Genomic DNA, 21,527 nt, shown 5'->3' with positions numbered 1-21,527 from the left:
TTTTGTATTTATAACCGTGTATTCACCTGACCATTCGATCGACATCAAAAAATGTCTATGTAGCAACCAATTTATAAATTTTGAAAACTCCGGATTTATCTTCGTTTCTCATCGTATTACCATAAAAAATTTAGAAAACAAATTTTTTGGAACCAAATCGTGAGTAAAGCTGAAAGTGAAAATCTGTGCCAGATGCGCGTCGTGCCTAGGGATACGAAGACGCAGTTTTTTCTTCTAAAAATTGCCTCCAAAATTCAGGTGCGTCTTATACTCGAAATTAATACAAAATTGTCCAGTGTTGATTAAAATTCCCGCCAGTCTTAACAATGACCGTATATTCTATGCCGCCGAAAACCTATCTCAATCTGTCAACATTTGATTCAAGCGGCAGCAGCCGTGCACCGATGCGACGAATTTGATTGCGCGGATTCACAAACTTGGTAACACTTTCCCACGAAGATTCACAAGTATGTTAATACTTTCTACCTCCGACCAACAGAAAAAAAGCATTAGTGACTGGCGGGCTGGTAAAGAGGAACTAAAAAAAGAACGAGGAAGACTAAATGTCCAAATAGGGGACTGAATTCAAAATGTCCAAAACGAGACGATCACGTAAGGAAACTGACTCAAGGACATCATCAAAATGGCACTGGAATTAACACAAAAATGATTGAAATACAGGCTCGTAAGCTAGCGCTGCTACGGAACTTAATAGGCTTCGAGTCGCGGAGTTGGTTAGTGCTCTAGGTTCATGAGGCATCATGGACTTAGCATGCCAACCAAAACTAAAATGTCTCAGAAAATGCCACAAGAGTTCTTCACTGTGTCCAGAATACTGTCCAAGTAATGATTCTAGGGTATTGTGATTGTCCTTTCTGAGAACGTAATGATGTGTCGCACAGAGGAAGCTGCGTTGTCGATAGTAGCACAGTTACTGACTCTTCCATCAGCGCCGGACAGACGCACTAAATGCTAGCGCTCCCCTGCATCAGCGGGACAGCACTTTGCGGGCGAAACGCCGCTACTTGTTCGTGTCGCCCCTCGCTCGCCCGGCCGCCCGGTGCGGAATGAAAGCGCCGATCATGTTGATAGCGTCGCAATCGAATCGCCGGCGCGGGCGGCGCCTCTGGCAGACGCCGGCTGTCTGTCTGGAGCTGTTAGCCGGGACCGGTGTGGGCGCGCAGATCCCATTATGGCCGCGGAGATCCCATTACTGGCGCCGCCCACTGGAGGCGAGGCGCGGCCCGCCGGCCCGCCGGCTGAAGCTTCTCCCATCGGCCCGGGCTGGCCTGCCTTCCTCCGAATGGGCCCCCTGTTCCATTAATCATCTCGCTATTGGCGGCCAGTTTCGGTAATGCTGAAGGAACTGCAATATGGGGCGGTCAGAGTCGAACCTACAAGTGTGGCGCTTTCTTAAAACACTTCGCGTTATTCTTGCGATAGAGAATAAAGCTTATCTTTCGGACTGATTTCTTCTTTCACTGAATATAATGCACAGACGAAAGTGGAGAGTGTTACACTGTAAAGTATCAGTCTCATTTTTATCAGATTTTTTGAAGATGACCATTCGGAACAGATGTCCCTCATCAACATCCGTAGAAGAAGGTATGATCCCCAAGAGCCGGAATACATTCATGTACTCATTTTGAGATGGAAGCTAAGCCTCCGAACATCATGTTGAGGAATTTCTGGCCATTCCTGAAGCAAGTCCAGCTTGAGTTTCAAGAGGGACACTGGCTGGAGCCTGGTACGATAGTGCTAGTCTTCTCATGGTGTTAGAGTAGGGCTCTATGGACTGCAAAACAGGAGTACGGGCTAGGCCAGTCAGGGATTTAGAAAGAAGGCTTCGCCATAAATTTGTGGACCAAAAACACCAAACATTCTTATACGAAACTAATTTTCATTTAATAACCGAGAAAATCTTTTAGAACGTAAGCCACCTAATAAAATAGCCCAACGGCTCCAACGCTTGACCATTTTTTTTTAAGCAGATACCTTATAACAATCGTTATTCATCCAATTTCTCAAAATTGCAACTCAGACGTGTTTAGCAATCTCCTGATGGATCCAGAATATTTGTTCAGTTTTTTAGAGTGCTTTAAGATCGACAATATCCATAGCGGAACAGTTCAGCAAGTACAGCAAACAAATGTGACAAAGCAGATGTGGAACTATGCTCATATCATCTAACATTACTAGTAAGTTATCAGTGTACTCATGGCTCGCATCCAGGAACATGGAGATCGTGGGGGGGAAGGGGGAGGTTATCGTGCCTCGATCAGTAATGATAACTGCAGATGCACCACGTGGACCATTGGGACATCACTTGCATGAAGGCTATGGCGTAGCATCACATCCACTGGACAGAAATTTACACAGGCGACGTGCACTTAGCTTCCACTGGGTTGCACCACAGCAGAACTACTCAGCTTCACCCATATCAGATGCATGATGGGACTGCAGTCACATGAACTTCATTGGCCTACTCCTTGGAGAAATGTGGCAATTCGTCGTTGCAATAGGTGGCACGTATGCACTCTACCATTGGGCGCACCTGAATCTCATCCCTCAAAGTATTTTTTTCTATTGATATTGCCCATCAGATACTTGTTTCGAGCAGTGGTCCTCAATTTTCTTCTGTTGTATTTTCTTTTTTCCGTTATTCCAGTTATGGAGCACAGACTATGGATCATTAATTTAGGTCTTCTTCTTTGCCACTCTGCCTGTAGTGATCACTTCTTGACTCCCATGATCCACTCAGCCTCGAGGCATTATTCATACTTTTTACAGTTAAACAATCAACGTTCTCAGACTGCAAGAAAGAGGATAACCAGTGGCATTCCTCTTGTCATATCAGACCACTCCTGTTCATGGGCACTCACGAGTTGGGGAACTTAATGGCCACCACGAACGAACGTTGAAAAATCTCCTGTGCACACGGCACTCACATATTACCTTGTGCTGTGTTGAGTCTTGAGCAGAGGAACCGTCATACATAGCAAAATAAACTTAGAGGTAGATGCCAACAGGGCGAATCTCTGACATCAGAGATTCAACTTCACCTCCCTCCCCCCCCCCCCCCCCCCCCAGATTTGGACCAACATCCTCCTGCACCTATGTGGTATAGCCTAGCTCTGGGGCAGCTGCTTCAGCAAGTCTCTTCCACACACAACTGTGCTTTGGGAGACATGTGGAATACATGAATGTTGAACCTCTATTGCTGCCACTGGTCAACACACCTGTGCTAAAGGACATTTCCTTAGCGCATGCCAACAGGGCAACATGCATGTAGACGTCTCAGAAGACTCATCTGTAGCCACAGAGAACAGTTCACCAATGCAATCGAAGGTTTTGGCCTGACTCTCAACCAACATCTCTCCTCTCCTGATGCACTGCTACTACCAACTGCTAACGATACGTCTACTCAAACCCCTCATCTGCTTTTCGCGCATGCTACATACACCTGCACCTATTACCACTTCCATGCTCAGTGAGTCACGTTACATGAGGGTGAGGGGACCCCAGCCTAACAGAGACCCAGGCTACAACAGTGGCGCAGCTGCTTTACGGCCTCAGAAGACAATGCGACCCCCTCCAGGAACTGCTCGCAAGTGTACATTGATCACCTCAGTTGCCGCTTGTGGCCCGTTTTTATGGGCCCGTATCGGCTGTTCCACTTCATTTCAGCCGGACGCGGAGGTCTAGCGGTTCTAGGCGAGCAGTCCGGAACCGCGCGACTGCAACGGTCGCAGGTTCGAATCCTGCCTCGGGCATGGATGTGTGTGATGTCCTTAGGTTAGTTAGGTTTAAGTAGTTCTAAGTTCTAGGGGACTGATGACCACGGTAGTTAAGTCCCATAGTGCTCAGAGCAATTTTTTTAACCACTTCATTTCATATCATCTTGCAGCAAGGTACACTGACTTCTGGAGAAGACCTGCCATGCTACCATATTTGGATCCTATTAAACTTCTGCAGTCCCAGAAACTTCCTTAGTTCCGTATGGAGATCTTGCTGGGGATTCCTTCTGTTTATTTTCCTTGCTCTGTTTAAGCTCTAGTGAAATTTGAATTACCACATACATGTTAGTATCTGTTCCATCTTTTGCACTGTGTTTCAGTAATGAAGAAGTCAGAGCATTTTCCAAGGAAGAGCGGAATATTTCTTGTGCCTTCCTCTAGATGTTTGTGGAGTGATCTACAGTGTGGGGGCTTGTATTATCCTGCTGGAAAATAAATTTGGTTGTGTGGTCCTGAAGAGTATGACAGCAGTTGTTAAAGGGAGGCTGAATGCTCCCCGGTACGTACTAACACAGGTTTGTTTACATAACCAATAGCTTCCAACTTCATGATTACAGAGATTGAAAAATATGGTATGGTAAATCACTGCCTCTGTGACTTAACAAAATCGTTGCGGACCAGCTGACTTAGATCTGGTCTCCAAATACAGGACGGGACTCATCGACAGAGAATCAATGCCTTCTGACGACACAGCAGACAAATCGCTATTTTCTTTGGTATTTTGTGAGCGGCAAACAACTCATCACATCTCGATATCTGATCAAGCTTCCAGTAATCTGTTCCCGACGGTTACTCATGGTATTCTGCCTGTAATCTCTGACCCAACTTTAGCTGTTAGCCACTCATTGTTCTTGAGAACCAGTCGAATAATGTTATGATCTTCTCGTGGTGCAGTCCTTCTATAAGGACCCAAACCACCATTCTTGCTGCACTTTTTTCACTAGTCTATCTAGTCACAAGTTTGGCTGCAGTCATTACACTCAGAGTCTGAAACATGTCGATAGGGCGCACGTGCACGGCTTCTGGGCATGCTGTGTTGTAATCTCCACCGAAAATGTTCCAGTAACTTATATACACATAACACCCATCATATACTTACACCATGAATTATCTACAGGACTGGATTTCTTTATGTACTGAAAATAAGCTCTCAACGAGAATGAAACTTTAATCAACATCTTTCACGGGCATAGAAATACTGGAGTATCAGTTCATTGGCATTCGGTCAAGAAATCCACCTCATAAGACATACCATTACCGGAAATGTAATACCTGTTTCAGATAATTTGACACCGCTCCGACCATTTAGTCCCAATCACTGCGCATCTAAGAGGTTTGGAAACAAGGCATTGATTCAGAAACACGCTTGTATCATAGCAGCCGTTTGTATGACACCATTCCGGTTTTTACAGTCTCTCTAAACTCATCTTAAACATTCAGTGGTGAATTTTAATAATGAGAATCACAACGAAATTGAAATGAGCGTTCACACATAATTTATTGCGAAATTAGTGTTTACCGGATTAGTCGCCAACTTACAACGAACAATTATCAGTCTGTCATAGCATTAATCTGGAAGTTGTAACACACATGTGATTAAGGGACGGTCGATGGGCTCCTGAATGCTTTTGTTGATCTGAATCGCTCACTTTCTAAGTGGTGTTGTTATCTGAGATGACATACTAAGATGCTACTATGAGTAGATTACTGTATGTAGCGCCCTTCTCTATGAAGCCAGAACACAGGACATCTGGAGCGTGTTATTGTTGGCTACCACGTATCTGATCTGTTTTGGAGGACCGGTTCTACATTTTGTATGGTGAGGCTGATCACGCATAATTATACTACTGGCCATCAAAATTGCAACACCACGAAAATCACGTGCTAAAGACACGAAATTTAACCGACAGGAAGTAGATGCTGTGACATGCAAATGATTAGTTTTTCAGAGCATTCACACAAAGTTGGCGCCGGTGGCGACACCTAAAACGTGCTGACATGAGGAAAGTTTCCAATCGATTTCTCATACACTAACAGTAGTTGACCGGCGTTGCTTGGTGAAACGTTGTTGTGATGCCTCGTGTAAGGAGGAGAAATGCGCACCATCACGTTTCTGACTTTGACGAAGGCCGGTTTGTAGAATATCGCGATTGTGGTTTATCGTATCGTGAGATTGCTGCTCGCGTTGGTCGAGATCCAATGTCTGTTAGCAGAATATGGAATCGGTGAGTTCAGGAGGGTAATAGAGAACGCGGTGCTGCATCCCAACGGCCTCGTATCACTAGTAGTCGAGATGTCAGGCATCTTATCCGCATGGCTGTAACGGATCGTGCAGCCACGTCTCGATCCCTGAGTCAACTGATGGGGACGTTTGCAAGACAACGACTATCTGCATGAACAGTTCGACGACGTTTGCAGCAACATGGACTATCAGCTATGAGACCACGCCTGCGGTTACCCTTGAAGCTGCATCACAGACAGGAGCGCCTGCGGTGGTGTACTCAACGACGAGCGTGGGTTTTCGAATGGTAAAATGTCATTTTTTCGGATGAATCGAGGTGCTGTTTACAGCATCACCATGGTCGCATCCGTGTTTGGCAACATCGCGGTGAACGCACATTGGAAGCGTGTATTCGTCATCACCATACTGGCGTATCAATCGGCGTGATGGTATAGGGTGCCACTGGTTACGCGTCTCGGTCACCTCTTTATCGCACTGACGGCACTTTGAACAATGGAAGTTACATTTCAGATGTGTTACGACCCGTGGCTCTACCCTTCATTCGATCCCTGAAAAACCCTACATTTCAGCAGAATATTGCACAAATGCATGTTAGTCCTGTACGGGACTTTCTGGATTCAGAAAATTTTCAACTGCTGCCCTCACCAGCACATTCTCCAGATCTCTCACCAATTGAAAACGTCTGGTCAATGGTGGCAGAGCAACTGGCTCTTCACAATACGCCAGTCACTACTCTTGATCAACTGTGGTACCGGGTTGAAGATGCATGGGCAGCGATACGTGTACACGCCATCCAAGCTCTGTTTGACTCAATTCCCAGGCATGTCAAGGCCGTTGTTACGGCCAGAAGTGGTTGTTCTGTGTACTGATTTTTCAGACTCTATGCCCCAGAATTGCGTGAAAATGTAATCACATGTCAGTTCTAGTATAATATTTTTTTCCAATGAATACGCGTTTATCATCTGCATTTCTTCCTGGTGTAGCAATTTTAATGGACAATAGTGTATATTCTAGATTATTGCTACGTGGAGGGGAGATTCTTGGAATAATGTTTGTGTGTTTTCACGCCACATTTTGTTATGTTGTTGTTGCTGATAATTGATAGTTAAATGAAGACAACGAGGAGTAGTTAATATGATACACTGAAACGGCAAAGAATGTGGTACAGACATGCATATTCATATACAGAGCTATGTAAATAGGTACAATACGTCGCTACGTTCAGCAACACCTATATAAGACAAGTGTCTGACGCAGTTGTTAGATCGTTACTGCTGCTACAACGGTTGGTTATCAAGGTTTAAGTGAGTTTAAACGTGGTGTTATAGTCGGCGCACGAACGACTGGACACAGCGTCTCCGAGGCAGCGATGAAGTGGGGATTTTCCTGTACGACCATTTCATGAGTGTACCGTGAATATCAGGCATCCGGTATAACATCATGTCTCCGGCATCGCAGCAGCCTATAATTACGGGGCAAAGACGACTGAAGAAAATCGTGCAACGTGACGGAAGTGCAACCCTTCCCTAAATGGCTGCTGATTTCAATGTTGGGACATCATTAAGTGTCAGATTGCGAACCATTCAGTGAAACATCATCGATATGGACTTTCGGACCCGGAGGCCCACTTGCGTATCCTTGACGGCTGTTTGACACGAAGCTTTAGGCTTTGCTTCGGCCCGTCAGCACCGACATTGGAGTGTTGATGACTGGAAACATGTTACTGGTCGGACGAGTCTCGTTTCAAATTGTATCACGTGGATATACGTTTACGGGTATGGAGACATCCTCATGAATCCATGGACCCTGCTCACCAGCAGTGGGCTATTCAAGCTAGTGATGGCTCTCTGCTGGTGTGGGGCGTGCCCAGTTGGAGTGATATGGAACGCCTGATACGTCTAGATACGACTCTGTCAGGTGACACGTACGTAAGCATCCTGTTTGATAACCTGCATCTATTCATATCCATTATGCATTCCGACGGACTTGGGCAATTCCCATAGGACTATGCGACACCCACACAGAATTGCTACAGAGTGGCTCTAGGAACACTCTTCTGAGTTTAAACACTTCCGCTGCCCACCAAACTCCCCAGACATGAAGATTGTTGAGTATATTTTGGATGCTTTGCAACGTGTTTTTCAGAACAGATCTCCATCCCCTCGTAATCCTACCGATTTATGGAGAGCCCTCCGGGGTTGATGGTCTCAGTTCCCTCCAGCACTACTTCAGACATCAGTCGAGTCTATGCCACGTCGTATTGCAGCACTTCTGGTCGTTCGCAGTGGCCCTTCACGATATTAGGCAGGTGTACCTGTTCATTTGTCTCTTCAGTCTTTGTCTTGTGCAGGACAAGAATAAACGGACTTCATATTTGAAACAAATCAGAATTCGAGTGCTAAAATGAATTATGTAGCAATGCGTGCATGGGGCGGAATTATCTCGCCACCGAACTTATGCTTAAAAGCGGAAATAAATAGCTGAAACATAGAACGTATTTATACATACAATTAGTGATACGTGACGGGAATAGCTAATGAATATTTACATTGTATCTCAAAAATATAGTTATTATTATCAATTAGCTTAAGAGCATAAATATTGAAGTCTTATTTTTAAGAAAGCAGATGACAGAAATTACAGTAGGAAGGACTCGGAAGAAGCTCGTTCGTTATTACATAAGAAACGAACGAAAATATGACATTTATGTTACTACAATCGATATCAGAGCTCTTCCTTTGCAATACTCAGCTCAGTCGATGAAAATTGATACACCACAAACGTAACGATAATGAACTGTGAAGTAACCCAAAGTCACTGATGCCCGCGCATATTAAGTAGCCAATCTAAAGTACTTACACACTCATATCTTGTCAACCAATGCAGATCGTTAACTAAATGGTAAATGTCAATAGCTAATATGTAAACTGAAATGGCGGCTTGAAGAGGATATTTACGACTGTAGTTCCAATGCTGGTCATATTTCTCGTCCATTGTTTAAGAACCTCCGTTATGGAACAACGATACAACGTTCTATACAAATAAGTGTTGTTGAATGTTCTTACAGAGGGTTAGTTTTCGCATAATTTAATATACCTTAATTTAATAAATGTGGGTTTGAGAGACCTGGAAAATCATCCGCAATGAAGTTCATCTTCTGTTCGTCCTCTTTCAGGCCAACGTCCTGGAATGGTGTCATTAAAATTTCTCTAAGCACGTCCGACGACACCGGAATGATACCATTCCAAGACGTTGGGTTGGAAGAAGAGGAGCGAAAGATTAACTTCATTTCGGATGGCGCCCAAGTCTCCAGACCTCACGCCTTGTGACTTTTATCTCTAAAGTTTCGTAACACACCGCATTGTTGAAGCTCTGAATTTGATAACATGAGACCAACTGCTACGTGTGTGGCAGGAAATGAGCCAACGTTTTGATATTTGTCGTGTAACACATAGTGCTCACACTGAATGCATGAAAATTTTAAGTTTTCTCTTTCCAGGAACGTTGGACTTTTGTTTCCATCTTTTGTAGTTTGGAAGCAATAAATTTTTGAAATCTTTCCCTTCTTTTTGAATAGTTCCGTATTTTACACAGTATTTTATTCATGTGAAATAAATTTATGTCTTATTTTACTGCTCATCAGTGTTTTTAAAAATAATGTAAAATAAAGTATCTTTTTTGGCACAAATATTAATGATTTCATAGGAGAATATTTTTGCAAATACTTTCATTTACTGCGCATCTACTGGTGTTACGATATTTTGTAGTACGCAGTATTGCGAAATAAATACACAGAGTACCGATAGGTGTTTACATTATGAAATAAATTCTTTGCAAAACTTATAAATGAGACATTGTTGTACATTAGGGATAAACCCAGTGGGATTGCACTGCATTAAACAGACGGCCCTTGAATTCGGCATCACCATACCTATCATAACCTACCAAGATACTACTAAATAATTTAAACGTCAAAAATAAGAACAAGAACGTTATGACCAAGTAGTGATTGTATCTTATTGTTAACTGTTCAGTAGGTAATCAAAAGAAGAAGTGATGGTAAACCTGGTGCAAGCGTAAATACAGCTTGGCTGAAACCTGCAACAGTCAGTGCTGACGAGCTAAGCCTAGTCAAAACGAATCAAGCGGAGGTAGAGCGTCAATTAAGACGAGTTACGAGGAATACCATTACAATACTTAAAACCAGACGCACGCTCAAAACAAAATCAGACCAGCTGCACCACATAAAACTATTTTTCCTATCCATCTCAATACACAAATTAAAAAATGAACAATTTAAAGCTTCAGACAAAAACATTTAATTCCGGTTCGCGTTCACAAGAATACATTAACGGGCGCAAGCAGTTTAATATGAAACCGTAAATAATCCACTCGTTTCAGGTCTGCCGGGACAGTAACAGATACCAAGTAGAACACGTCTGTTACTCGAACAAGGTGTCGCAAGCAGCAGTGAACATATTTTGATGTATGCTACATTCAGCTATGTGGGACAAGCTGACAGCGACGGGCAATATTCCGAAACGTGCTCACTAATTTTAGTTCTTCCAGATGAACAGGTGATGTCCCAAGTCGCCGTTGGTATACCAGTCTCACTCTCTCTGCAGCCCGTGACTCAGTGATTCCTTGGCCCAGTGTATAGCTGCCTACTCTCCCTCCTGCCTGCACCCTCGCCGCCCACTCCAGGACAACGGACTCTCACCTTGTCCTCAGAGTGGAGACAGCACTGCAGTTGCCAGCCATATCGTCCCCCTCTTGACGGCCAGAGTGCCACATCCACGCACGACCGGTACGTCTGTAAAAGGCTCAGGACTCGAGAACACGCCCTCTGTGGCGTCACGTGAGAAGTCGTTGCCTAGTAACAGTCAAAGAGTGTAGCCACGAGCAGTGTCGATAGGAGCCAACACGGCTCAGATTATATATACACTCCTGGAAATGGAAAAAAGAACACATTGACACCGGTGTGTCAGACCCACCATACTTGCTCCGGACACTGCGAGAGGGCTGTACAAGCAATGATCACACGCACGGCACAGCGGACACACCAGGAACCGCGGTGTTGGCCGTCGAATGGCGCTAGCTGCGCAGCATTTGTGCACCGTCGCCGTCAGTGTCAGCCAGTTTGCCGTGCCATACGGAGCTCCATCGCAGTCTTTAACACTGGTAGCATGCCGCGACAGCGTGGACGTGAACCGTATGTGCTGTTGACGGACTTTGAGCGAGGGCGTATAGTGGGCATGCGGGAGGCTGGGTGGACGTACCGCCGAATTGCTCAACACGTGGGGCGTGAGGTCTCCACAGTACATCGATGTTGTCGCCAGTGGTCGGCGGAAGGTGCACGTGCCCATCGACCTGGGACCGGACCGCAGCGACGCACGGATGCACGCCAAGACCGTAGGATCCTACGCACTGCCGTAGGGGACAGCACCGCCACTTCCCAGCAAATTAGGGACACTGTTGCTCCTGGGCTATCGGCGAGGACCATTCGCAACCGTCTCCATGAAGCTGGGCTACGGTCCCGCACACCGTTAGGCCGTCTTCCGCTCACGCCCCAACATCGTGCAGCCCGTCTCCAGTGGTGTCGCGACAGGCGTGAATGGAGGGACGAATGGAGACGTGTCGTCTTCAGCGATGAGAATCGCTTCTGCCTTGGTGCCAATGATGGTCGTATGCGTGTTTGGCGCCGTGCAGGTGAGCGCCACAATCAGGACTGCATACGACCGAGGCACACAGGGCCAACAACTGGCATCATTGTGTGGGGAGCGATCTCCTACACTGGCCGTACACCTCTGGTGATAGTCGAGGGGACACTGAATAGTGCACGGTACATCCAAACCGTCATCGAACCCATCGTTCTACCATTCCTAGACCGGCAAGGGAACTTGCTGTTCCAACAGGACAATGCACGTCCGCATGTATCCCGTGCCACCCAACGTCCTCTAGAAGGTGTAAGTCAACTACCCTGGCCAGCAAGATCTCCGGATCTGTCCCCCATTGAGCATGTTTGGGACTGGATGAAGCGTCGTCTCACGCGGTCTGCACGTCCATCACGAACGCTGGTCCAACTGAGGCGCCAGGTGGAAATGGCATGGCAAGCCGTTCCACAGGACTAAATCCAGCATCTCTACGATCGTCTCCATGGGAGAATAGCAGCCTGCATTACTGCGAAAGGTGGATATACACTGTACTAGTGCTGACATTGTGCATGCTCTGTTGCCTGTGTCTATGTCTCTGTGGTTCTGTCAGTGATCATGTGATGTATCTGACCCCAGGAATGTGTCAATAAAGTTTCCCCTTCCTGGGACAATGAATTCACGGTGTTCTTATTTCAATTTCCAGGAGTGTATGCATTTTGTTGTCTTTTTGTTCCGAAATATAACACCATGATACGATCATCAGTCTTCTAAGTGCGATCGAGGAATGTCTAAAAGTACTACTGCAACTGCCACGACTACTACTACCACAGTAGTACACGTTATTTCACGTTAACTTTGGCTTCTACGGACAACACACTATGCGATCATAACTATCCGGACACCTATGAGTGGACATTAATATTGTGTTTGTCCATCCTTTGCCTCCACGAATGCTTGCAATCTGCTTCGGACACTTTCAATGGGGTGTTTCAAAGTCTGTTAATGAACGGCACACCTTTCTTTCTCAAGATCCAAAAGCAGAGAAGGTACTTACGTTGGACACTGGGATCTGGAGCGAATTCGACGTTCTAACGTTTGCCAGAAGTTATCCGTTGAGTTCAGGAGAGGACTTTGTGCAGGCCAGTGCATTTCAGAGGTGATGTTGTCCACAAACCGCTGACTCACATATGCTCCATTATGACAGGTTGCATGGTCATATTGATACCAAAAAAAAAAAAAAAGTCTCCGAACTGTTTCTCTACTTTACGTAGTACACAATGTTTTAGCATGCGTTCGTCTTATTGTTGTTGTGGTCTTCAGTCTGAAGACTGGTTTGGTGCACTTTTCCATACTAATGTATCCTGTCCAAGCCTCTTCATCTCCGAGTACCTATTGCAACCTACATCCTTCTGAATCTGCTTTCCGTATAAATCTGTTGGTCTCCATCTACGATTATTAAACTCCCCTTCCCCCCCCACACACACACACACACGTCCCTCCAGTACTAAATTGGTGATCTCTTGATGTCTTATAATATGTCCTACCAACCGATTCCTTCTTCTAGTTAGGCTATGCTTTAAATTACTTGTATCCCCAATTCTATCAGTACCTCCTCATTAGTTATGTCGACTACCCACCTAATCTTCAGCATTCTTCTGTAGCACTACATTTCAAAAACTTCAGTTCCACTTCTATGCATGGCTACACTCCACACAAATGCTTTCACAAAAGAGTTCCTGACATTTAAATATATATTTAAAGTTAACAAATTTCTCATCTTCAGAAATTCTCTTCTTGCCATTGCCAGTCTACATTTTATATCCTCTCTACTCCAGACAGCGTCACTTATGTTGCTTCCCAAATAGCAAAACTAATCTACTACTTTACTGTCTCGTTTCGTATCTAATTCCTTCAGCATTACCTGATTTTATTCGACAATATTCCATTCTCATCATTTTGCTTTTGTTGATATTCATCCTATGTCTTCCCTTCAAGATCTTGTCTATTCCGTTCAACTGCTCTTCCAAGTATTTGATGTCTGTAAGAGAATTATAATGCCGTCGGCAAACCTCAGAATTTTTATTTCTTCTACACTTTAATTCTTACTCCAAATTTATCTTTGGTTTCCTTTACGGTTTTCTCAGTGCACAGATTTAATAAAGTATGAGATAGGCTGAACCACTGCTTCCTTTTCATGCTCCTCGGCACTTACAACTGTTATCTGGTTCCTGTACAAGTTGTGAATAGGATTTCACTCCCTGTATTTTACCTCTACCACCCTCAAAATTTCAAAGAGAGTATTCCAATCAACATGGTCAAAAACTATCTCTAAGTCTCCAAATGCTTGCCTTTCCTTAACCTATCTTCTGTGATCAGTGTCGTAGTGTCAGTATCGTGAGTTTCTACATTTCTCCGAAAACCAAAATGATCTTCCTCGAGGTGGGCTATTACCTGTTTTTCCATTCTTCCGTACAGAATTCGTGTTAGTATTTTGCAATCATGAATTATTGAATTAGTAGTTCAGTAATATTCACAACTGTCATCACCTGCTTTCTGTGGAGTTGGAATTATTATATTCTTTGTGAATGCTGAACGTTTTTCACACATCTTGCTAACCAAAACGAAGAGGTTTCTCGCAGCTGGCTCTCCTAAGGCTATCGGTAGTTCTAATGGAATGTTGACTACTCCCGGAGCCTTGTTTTGACTTAGGTCTTTCAGTGGTCTGTCTAATTCTTCACGGAGTATCGTATCTCGCAATTCATCTTCACTTGCGTTCCCCTCCATTTCCATAATATTGCTCTCAAGTACATAGCCCATGTATAGAGCATCTGTATACTCCTTCCACCTTTCTGGTTTCCCTATTGTGCTTAGGTCTGGTTTCCCATCTGAGGTCTAGATATTCATACAGGGAGTTCTCCTTACTCCATAGTTCTCTTTAACTTTCCTTTGGGCAGTATCTATCTTACCCCTAGTGTTACATGCTTCTACACCCTTACATTCTTCTCTAGCCATTGCCACTTGCCCATTTTGCACTTCCCGTCGATCTCATCTTTTAGACGTTTGTATTCCTTTACGTCTCTTTCATTTAGTGCATTTTTCTGTTTTCTCCTTTCATTGATTAAATTAAAAATCTCTTGTGTTACCAGTGGATTTCAATTATGCGTTGCCATTTTACCTATAAGATAAAACATGTGTTTATTTCCTTCTGGATTTAAATTTCTCATAAACACAGCGTCCTCGGTACTTCATTGTTGGCATTACACGTGATGGCAAGTAACGTTCAGCATTCATTGTCCAAATCCAAACCTATCCATCAGATTGCTTCAGGCTATTTGTCTCTACGAAACACTCATTTCCACTCATCCACCGTCTAGTGGAAACGTTGGTTAGTATTGACTTCAGAAACTTGTAACTTATCACCTGGTAATTGTCCTTCTTTCCTGCGACCCTGACTGAACAACACCGCCTTCGTTGAAACGGGTAAAACGGAATTTAGTTGGACGAAGCTGTACGAACAAGGACAAAGAAGGACGCCGCTTTGAAAACACTTTGTGGAACTTGCGTAAAAGAATAAAAATGTGTTTGGCTTCATTAGCATCGTCATCAGCCTGACAAAGGTAAACGTTGAGCATATAACTAATCATGAAGACACTAGTCCCCCCTCGTCACACATCATTCTATGATATGATAACTCTGTTTCCGGAATTCATTATCTTGTAACTCCATTGTTAGCGCATAGTAACATTATTTGCTAGAAGTTATAAGTTTTTTGTAACCACATTTCTTTTTCTATTTTTATCGATGATTGAATTATAGGTGTAGACTTTTTGTTAATGAACACTAATTCCTTAAGTTGCATTTCAGTAGATGGAGGTCTCAAAAAATGCAAATTCGATACGTTCGATAATTCTGCATCTTCTGTCATACGAAATGTGTAAGCACACAAGAAAATATACGGTGTGCGATTTAATGCCAGCTTGTTTCCTAATATATATTTTTACTTTTGTCTTGTAACACATAGCATGCATAGAAATGTACTACGTTAACTTATTTACATTTTAATAATTCTCTAAATTTTATTATGGAATGTAGGTCACGGTTTCATGGTCACCTAAAATTCTTATACAGTTGTAAAAAATCAAATGTAAGTTAAATCGAAGAGACTGATATGCAGAAACCATAAAACGCTTATCCTCCAAGCGCAAGCATTGCCAGTAATTCTGCTTTTAATTCCGGCTAATGCGTCGTTCTCGTATAGGGCTTCTTCTGTGTCTCGCAGCTCACCGTTGTTCGAGTTTCTACACTATTCGGATTTTCACATCTACGAATATTGCGATAAGTGTTACTCACAGCTTTAAATCTGAAATACATTACTGTCAATTAAAATTGGTACACCAAGAAGACATGCAGATGGTAAACGCGTATTCATTGGAAAAACATATTATACTAGAACTGACATTTGATTACATTTTCACGCAATTTGGGTGCATAGATCCTTAGAAATCAGTACCAAGAACAACCATCTCTTGCTGTAATAACGGCCTTCATACGCCTGGGCATTGGATGGCGTGTACAGGTACAGCTGCCCATGCAGCTTCAACACGATACCACAGTTCATCAAGAGTAGTGACTGGCGTATTGTGACGAGCCAGTTGCTCGGCCACCGTTGACAAGACGTTTTCAGTTGGTGAGAGATCTGGAGAATGTGCTGGCCAGGGCAACAGTCGATCATTACTGAACCCAGAAAGGCCCGTACAGCACCAGAAACATGCGGTCGTTCAATATCCTGCTGAAATGTACACTTTCGCAGATATCGAATGAAGGGTGGAGCCACGGGTCGTAACACATCTGAAATGTAACGTCCACTGTTCAAAGTGCCATCAATGCGAACAAGAGGTGACCGAGACGTGTAACCAATGGCAACCCATACCATCACGCAGGGTGATACGCCAGTATGGCGATGACGAATACACGCTTCCAATGTGCGTTCACCGCAATGTCGCCAAACACGGATGCGACCATCATGATGCTGTAAACAGAACCTGGATTCATCCGAAAAAAATGACGTTTTGCCTTTCGTGCATCCAGTTTCGTCGTTGAGTACACCGCCGTAGGCGCTCCTGTATGTGATGAAGTGTCAAGGGTAACCGCAGCCATGGTCTCCGAGCTGATAGTCCATGATGCTGCAAACGTCGTCGAACTGTTAGTGCAGGGGTTGTTGTCTTGCAAACGTCCCCATCTGCTGACTCAGGCATCGAGACGTGGCTGCAAGATCTGTTACAGCCACGCCGATAAGATGCCTGTCATCTCGAGTGCTAGGGATACGAGGCCGTTGGGATCCAGTACGGCGTTCCGTATTGCCCTCCTGAACCTACCGATCCCATATTCTGCTAACAGTCATTGGGTCTCGACCAACACGAGCAGCAATGTCGCGATACGATGAACCAAAATCGCGATAGGGTACAACCCGGCCTTTATCAAAGTCTGAATACGCATTTCTCCTCCTTACAAGAGGCATCACAACTACGTTTCACCAGGCAACGCTGGTCAACTACTGTTTGTGTACGAGAAACTGGTTGGACACTAGCCTTATGTCAGTACGTTGTAGATGTCGCCACCGGCGCCAACCTTGTGTGAATTCAATATCTATTGTGTTACCCTTGAATTTCTACTAGGCGTTGTCTTTTTACCAATAAGGTGAAACATGTGTTTATTTCCTTCTGCATTTAGATTTCTCATAAACGCAATGAGGAGACCACACATTGACCACAAACAGATCACACACTGACCACACACTGAACAAACATTGACCCCCATATCTTAACACCACATCCTCGGTACTTCATTTTTGGTACTACACCTGATGGCAAGTAACGTTCAGCATTCATTGGCCAAATCGAAACCTTTCCATCGGATTGCTTCAGGCTATTTGTCTCTACGAAACATTCATTTCCACTCATCCACCGTCCAGAGGAAGCGTCAGTTAGCACTGACTTCAGAAACGTGTCGCTTATCTACTTTTCAGAAAAAGCTAATCATTTGCATATCACAGCATCTTCTTCTTGTCCGTTACATTTTGCGTCTGTTAAGAAAAGTGTGTGAAATCTTATGGTACTTAACTGCTAAAGTCATCAGTCCCTAAGCTTACACACTACTTAACGTAAATTATCCTTAGGACAAACACACACTCCCATCGAACCTCCCCGGGACCAGCCGTGCTTCGCGTTCGTAGCACGTTATCTTCGTGGTATAGCAATTTTAATTGTCATTAGTGTAATTTAAATCAGTTATAACAACCGATTTTCGTGGCCCATCTATGAAGCCGAAGTACCGTGTGCAGTGGAGCAGGGAACCATATGTGGAGGAGACATGTATGTGCCACTCAGTATCTTAGGCTACCCGATCGGCAGCTTTCGTAGCGGAGCTAGTTAGTGGCCTGTTCTAACTACCGAGAGCGGAGCTGGCGTGGTGCCAGGACGCTGGACTGCACCACACATGGCCGCTCGTCCGAAGCGTAAATTGTGGTGCCACCACCACAATAACGGCGCTCGATAAGCGATAGCGGACCGGCGGCGGCGGCGGCAGTGTGGCTCCCTGATGACCTCGGCGACAATCATCGCTGCCGTCATCATCATTATCACCGTCATTGGCCGAACACCGCCGCCGGGGACGGCGGCTGGCGGCCGCCGGCGGCGCCGTTAATGGCGGCAGAGGGCGCACCGCCGATACGGAACACGGCATTCCTTTTATCGCGATATTCCTGTCAGAGGTGCGCCGCCGCTCATCCATCACGGTCACGGCCGCCAGACGGTCCCCAGTGCGCCTGCGCGATGTACCCGGCGCGCATGCGCAGATCTCATTTACCTTCACGCGCGTTGCTTCTAGTAACACAGCTACTGTGCCACTGGAGGGCTCTGCCCTCACGCTCATGGTTTCCTGTGAAAGGAAAACTAATTTCGCGGGGCCGAGCAGAACATTCGCGGTACTTCAGCCAGTGTAGAGGAAAAACTGTTCCCACAATGTGTAACCAGCTTTATAGGAGTCATGTTCAGATTGTTCAGTTCAGGATATGCGTTAGTAAGCCGGATCCACATAAGTAACTTAGGTTACGCCAGAGTTAATGGCATGCTGCCAGTGGCGTTGCAGCTGTACGTGTGAACACCCAGTTTTCAGTGGCGTCACTCAAGTGACCACTGCCGACTGGTGGCTGTACTCCGAAACATAAGCATTCTGTCGCCCTTATCGTGGAGTAATTGCTGCTGTACCCTGTTCGATTTCAGTGTCTTTTCATATTATTCCTGAAAAAAGTCAAAATAGTTGTTGGCAGGCACACTTTCACAGCTCCTGAAGCTAGAAAAACATCAACCTAATATTACTGTCAATTTTTTTATAGCAGTGTGTATGTGTGTGTGTGTGTGTGTGTGTGTGTGTGTGTGTGTGTGTGCATTATTTGGAGATGAATGACATATCCCACAGTCTTAAAATTTCTTTATGATAATTAATAGATATAATTAATATGAACCAAAAAAGCGAGTCCTACAATATAAACCTCGTGTTTTGGGAGACAAAGCGGTGTGTAAATAGTGGATATGCCGGCAATAGCTTATTAGTGTGACGTGGCAGCTTTTAAACTAATTTAGTCGGGGTGGCCGAGCGGTTTTAGGCGCTACAATCTGGAACCGCTAAACCGCTACGGTCGCAGGTTCGAATCCTACCGCGGACATGGATCTGTGTGTGATGTCATAAGGGTAGTTAAGTTTAATTAGTTCTAACTTTTAGGGGACTGATGACCTCAGAAGTTAAGTCCCATAGCGCTCAGAGCGATTTTTTAAACTAAAAATTATTTATTCGAAATATTTACGTCAACGAATACGATAAGATTTTAAAATCTATGGAGACTGGAGCGTCTGAAGATGATATTGGCATGTTAGCTGTTGATTAGTTTGTCGTAGCAGACAGCATTGAAAATCTTAAGAGTGTTCCTGCTAAATAAGTGCGTTTATGGCCCCTGGTTTATCACTGTGCGATATCTATTTTCGGATCCATGATTTCAGTTTCATCTTCCTTGTAGTTAACTCTAACACCATAGCCATCGTTACGGCGTTAATACTCACCCATATGTTTTGATTTTACTCTAATTGAAAGCTGTGCAACTACGTCGAACTTGTGGCTTCGTTTGTGGGCCTTAGCTCACGGTACCACTACAGAATGGCTTAGGCTGTGGCCTCAGATTACTTACGTCTTTAGTGTCGTGACGCGTTACTAGTCGTTAGGCGCCGTAACTGGTGCAGCGACGTAGGGTTGAAACACAAGCATGAGTGTGCACTGCGACCTACAGTTACAGAGAGTGAAGAATGGTTTGGACAAAGTGAGCAGGGCTTTAATCTTGGGGCACTTTAATCACTACAACAACAATACTGCGGCTGTTCTTTGCAAGTATAGACGCATTAATGGAATACTGAAAGGTCTTCTTTCCGCACCGCGGATGAGAAACATGATTGGAAGGTTCGAATTAATTGACGATTTGGGAATTACTCTCGGAAAAGGTCGATGGCCAATTGCACCACAAATGATTGAAGAATTTATTGTTATTATGGCTGAGAATTCTGGACGCAATGTGCAATTTTCAAGCAGTGCATGAGCTATAACATGACAACTGAGCATTTCATGGTCCATATCCTATCTCAGATGTTTCGGGAAGCAGTAGGGAAATTTCTACCGTGCGCCCAAACTGACGTGGATGAAAATGGTTTTCACACTGAGCAACGTTTGTAACCTGGAACATAAACATAGTATTCAATTAACAAATGTTACCTTCTCATGTCGAAGTTAAAATGTGCTTAGTTCACTGTTTTATTCGTTTGTTTTTTCTTCATATATCCTTGCAAATATTTCCACGAAGTTTTATTGTCCTACACTGTCTTTAACATGGGGGCTCTCTCAAAGCAGCGAAAGTTTTAATTACAAGCACCCCTTATTCTGGTGATAATACACTTTCTTAGAGTTGTCTGCGCTGAAAGTCTGGGCAAACATTCGTTACTACATTCGATAGAACGCATCTTACAAATGTTCGTTTTCAGTACTCCAATCTCAGTGCGACTATCTACCTTCACTTAGGTGTTCCTCGTAATTTTCATCCATCCGCATTCAGCCGCATGGAGGCTTCATCAGCGCTTTTCCTTGGCTTCTTATTTTACTGTGGCGTGTTTTCTGACGGTGCTATTTCTTAAGCAGTCTGTCAAAGTTACTACTATTATCCAGTGTAGTATCTGCGCTTCCATTACATTTAGGGTTTGCACAGTAATGTTTCGTGTCAAAGTTGAATGTAAACACACACACATACTGCGCAGCTCGTGCCAGAGACCTGTTTACCAGCAGTTTAAGTTGCAGTGGAAATATTCTGACACACAAAGCTTCTGTGAATTTTTCAGTCTGAACAGCGCTGCAGTGACGCTGCTTTACGCGTAACCACTTACGCTAACGGTTTATGCACGGGTACCGGAAAATCGCACTTACTAAAAATTTTCATCCTTCACCGAAATAATGCCACTTAATGTAGTGAATAGTTTCCATGTACTACTGTACTACATCTTGCGAGCGTTTACACATTGTCCATGTTGCTGTAGTAGATCACGTCAATTTTCAGTTTGTTGTGGCAGTGTTCCTCCGATTGTGTTAAAAAAACATGAGAGTACTACGTATAATGGAATTTCTCGTTGTACTTCACGAGTGATGGTGTGCATGATAGGAATAAACAGAAGAGGTGATAAAGCAGACGGTTTGCTATTCGTCCACTTCCGAAAGGAAGCATTCTGACAACAATGCTGGCCATTT

The sequence above is a fragment of the Schistocerca gregaria genome, chromosome 4 (assembly GCF_023897955.1).
Source record: "Schistocerca gregaria isolate iqSchGreg1 chromosome 4, iqSchGreg1.2, whole genome shotgun sequence".
In the NCBI taxonomy this organism is placed as follows: domain Eukaryota; kingdom Metazoa; phylum Arthropoda; class Insecta; order Orthoptera; family Acrididae; genus Schistocerca; species Schistocerca gregaria.
Note: the sequence above shows the minus strand (reverse complement) of the source record.